Source organism: Micropterus dolomieu, linkage group LG09 (assembly GCF_021292245.1).
Source record: "Micropterus dolomieu isolate WLL.071019.BEF.003 ecotype Adirondacks linkage group LG09, ASM2129224v1, whole genome shotgun sequence".
NCBI lineage: Eukaryota > Metazoa > Chordata > Actinopteri > Centrarchiformes > Centrarchidae > Micropterus > Micropterus dolomieu.
In genome coordinates, this window is record NC_060158.1 from 191,326 (window position 1) to 195,936 (window position 4,611).

The 4,611-nt window shown below is 35.0% G+C and overlaps 1 gene segment (V, D, J or C); it reads left to right on the top strand.

Moving 5' to 3' along the window:
- Positions 1–4,611, top strand: part of LOC123976150 — a 147,472-nt gene that overhangs the window by 142,436 nt on the left and 425 nt on the right.

A 4,611-nucleotide genomic window follows, 5' to 3' on the forward strand; every position in this document is an offset into this window, starting at 1 on the left:
ATTGTTCCCTCTTCTGTCTGTTTCTTAATGTTTCATTTGCATTCAGTTGATGTGCTGTCAAGGATTAAGATTTTCATTAAAGTTTCTATATTATCATATTTTTTTGAGAAGATTCACTTTGGCTATGCAGGACGAGCTCACTTAAACAGAACACGCAATCGACCAACAAAATAATGTAACTAATTATTAGGGCTGACCCCGAACAGTCGAAGACAATACCTATTCGTTTTTACACCTTAACACTAGAAGTCTGTGTGGGCATCATGTTGTTCTTTCTTTTGGCTAGTATAGGCAGTAGTTTTGACGTGATTGGCTGTAGTGAAACCTGGCTTAATGACACATCATACCTGGATATTCTTAATCTCGATGGTTATAAGCTGTATAACAAAAACGGATTAGTTAGACCAGGTCGTGGAGTATGTCTATATGTAGATTCAGGACACTCCGTAAGTATTTGTGATGACCTCAGTATTGAAGATGGTCACTCGGATTGTCAATTTATTGAGACAAATGTAAAAAATGTCATTGTTGGAGTTATTTATTGACCTCCAGACTCTGACATTTTCAAAACCAAATTAGATTAACTTTTATATCTGATAAATACAAATAAGAAAATGTTTTATTCTTGTGGACGTCAATATTGAAATCTCAAAAGAGGAGAAGGCTAAAAATTATTTTATTAATACTCTTTATTCTTCGTCTTTTTTCCCCACCATAAATTCATATACTAGGGTAATGGAATCCATCAGATCAATCACTGACATCATCATTTCAGATATTGACAATGCTAGTATGGATTCAGGTGTAATACTATAGATCATTTTCCCATTGTACTTTTCATTGATTTTGCTAAAAGACTGATTTTCCACATTTTAAAACAAAAGCTTTTCAGAAAATCTTAAAGCCAAAAATTGGGATTCAGTATATAACTGCAAAGACCCAGACACTGCATATAATGTTTTAATTGATGAGCTAACTGACTCCATTGATCGTACAATACCCGAAAGAACATAAAAAGTGGTGCTGTAGATCGGAAAGTGTGGCATACCAGGGATATTTTAAAATCCATCAAAACAAAGAAGTGATGCACATAAGGAATCATATACGAAATATAGAAATAAGCTTACACATGTAATACGAATAGGTAAGCAAAGGCACTACACCGAGCTTATAAAGGCTGCTGAAGGTGATCAAAAACGATCCTGGAAGGTGCTCAATGAAGTCCTTAGTGGATACAAAACCACTGTACTTCCCGACATCAAAACAAAATACAATATCAGAAATGCTAGTAGTGATCTTGACAGTGTAGATCTCACTAATAGCTTTAACAGTCACTTTATCTCTATAGGTAAAGACCTCTCCAACAAAACTGGACAACCAAAGGGTGCTACTTTCACTGCAAGGCAATTATATGAATTCATTCTTTTTAACATACACTAACAAAAATCAACTCTCTAAAATCATTTTGAACATGGAAAGTTCCCACACAGCTGGGACAGATGAAATCTGTAGCATAATTCTTAAATCTATTGTAAATTAAATTGCGGAGCCTCTCGTCTACTCTATTAATCTTTCTTTACTTTGTGGGACTGTACCCAAAATGACAAAGATTGCTAGAATTGTACCAGTTATTAAGACAGGTGATAAAAATAGTATGCACAATTATTGACCCGTATCTATATTGTCCACCAATTATAAGGTATTGGAATGAATTGTATATACTAGACTTAGTAATTACTTTAAAAAATGTAATATTCTTGTTTCATCACAGGATGGATTTAGGAAAAAGAGCACCACTTGTATGGCGATTCTTGATCTCATAGAAAAAATCAATGATGCCATAGATAGTACTATATATATATATATATATAATACTATAAACTCTCCCAGAGCACTGGAGCATGGTGCTGCTGATGCAAAGTGGCTCTCTATGGAAATGCTCTGACTGACTCCAGCAGGGACTTGGATTACTCTGATCATGCTGTTTATCAATGGATCAATCAATATATCTGAGTATTAATTATAAATCTTTTAAAAACTATTTTAATATAATATATATACTATTTTAATATATATATTATAAATTATTTTGGTTTCATGCTTCTAGACATATGTTGTTTCAAACTGTCCTTTATCTTATTTAAATAAGAATAAGAAACTTTCATTTTAAAATAATATATCAAATGAAAACATGCATTCTGGAAATTTGTTACACTGTCTTATTTTCACATTTAACATAGAGCTGAAGAAACAGCCATGTTGGTGAGTTTGTTTGTGTCAAAGTCAGAGAGCCGTGTCTCTCTACAGTGAGAGGTTTTTGTACGGCGGCTCAATGAGTTTGTATCACTGTGGTGGACTTTTGGTGGAGGAACCAGACTGGATGTTGGAAGTAAGTCAAACCTTTAACAAACTTTTATTTTAAGAGCTGTTTTTGTTCTTTTATATTCAGCATGCCAAGAAACTATTTGACTTTCTAAATTAATGTATAATATTTAATAAAATATTATGCACTAAGATTAAATGTTCACTTCAGCAAATCCAATTCAAAAACTCGTTCCATTAAATATAGAACAGTAGGCTAAACCTGTGGAGAAATCACTATTTACAATATTAAAGGTAAAGTTGTATCTTGAGGGCTTGTAGCCTTAGTTTAGTTTGACAAAGTCAGAGAGCCGTGTCTCTCTACAGTGAGAGGTTTTTGTACGGCGGCTCAATGAGTTTGTATCAGTATGGTGGACTTTTGGTGGAGGAACCAGACTGGATGTTGGAGTTTCTGCTGAAATACTAAATACAGCATTGTCAAATCATGCTTTAAATTCAGGATTTGAAAGTTTGAGGCACAAAACTTTTATTGTTCATGTTTTTATATCTATTCCTTTACCATGGAGGCTAACTCAGAGAAGCTTGACTAAACTTTTCTTTACACATACCTGTCATACTGAAATTCAAACAGCTTGAAGTGGCGAAAAGATCAAACTTTAATCGTCAGGTAAAAATGTATGCCAAGATTAGTTTTGAAATTTCCACTGCCATAATAACGTTTGTTAACTTGTTAGGATTTAATAAAATTAACTTTCTTCCGGTAAAATTGAACAGATAGAAGATAAAAATGGATACTTCCAAATGTTGCATGGCCTGGAAGGTGGACGGCAGCAGCAGCAGCAGCAGCTGGGAGGAGAGCAGGAGCCCCGGGGTGCTGGAGAAGGACGGCCGCTACAGCTGGAGCAGCACCCTGAGGCTCCCTGCAGACCAGTGGAGGAAGGTGGGCTCTGTGACCTGTGAGGCCACCCAGGGCTCCCAGGCTCTGGTCTCAGAGACGCTGAGGAGAGACCAGTGTTCCCAGTCCTGACCTGACTCACTGGGACTCTGCTACTGGTTTTACTCTGCTACTGCTCTCAGTCTGCACTCTCTCTGGTTCTTCTTTTCTGTCATTACACATTTCAATATCAATGTGTTCTTGCTTGTTGTATTGTTGATGGTTTTAATAATTCATGCAATAAAAATATCAAATAATGGCTTCCTCTTGTTTATATATACCAGAGTGACAAATTTTATGATTTACATTTGGAATACTTGTTAAAATTAAACATCTTTCATGACTGGGGAATAACATCTCCGAGGTTTCTGTCAGCTTTATTGAACCTTGTTAACATTATTTTTAATGATTAAAGCATTTTATTCATAAAAAAACACTCTTATCTGGTATCACTGAAGTCAGTTCATGATAAGTTATGTTGTTAAGATGTAATTTGCACCTATAAATTATTATTATATATGAAATCATATTATTATATATTCAAAATTATTCTTAAGTTTTGTCATTGAAGAAATGTCATTGTTAGAATTAGAAATATGAAGCAGGGTATCATCACCATAAAGTGATACAAGATGAGATTTTAACCACAGGAATGTTTGGGCAGTGTTGGCCTAAAGCTGATGATACATGGTGCAACTGTTTGAGCAATGTTGCTGGGCAATCTTGCTAGTGGCAAGTCCGACTATGTTTTGAACGGTTGGCGGCGGTGCAGTGCGGGGCGGAGTGGTGGGAGAAGGCCTGACCTGATTCACTGGGACTCTGCTACTGGTTTTACTCTGCTACTGCTCTCTGAACTCTGTCACTCTCTGTGTCTGTGTCTCTTTCTTCCCTTCAGTCACTCTCTAATCACATGTTTCATGGATAAAGTTTGTTTACTTGATGTAATTTTGATTATTTCTACACAATAAAGACCAGTTAATCAAATCTGTATTTTTCATTTCTGTTGTAGTGAAAGTAACAGTTGGTAGAGGTCATTCTGTAGGAACAAGGCTGAGTCTTTACTACAGCGACCTGGGTTTGAATCCCGCCTGATGACCATAGTTTCAGTATCTGATTGTAAAACATATTATAACATGCATTTTCCTACGAACACAAGCTCATTGAAAACTAAACTGTGTGACTTCAAATTGAATCATATGAATTTCAAATTATATTTAAATGACTTTATTTAAAATCTTTACACAGAAATAAATATTCTATTTCAACAACTAAACAAATGTTAATATGTTATTACCTCTATAAACTTATCCAATTTTCAACTCATCTACTGTAGATATGCATATATATATTTCATA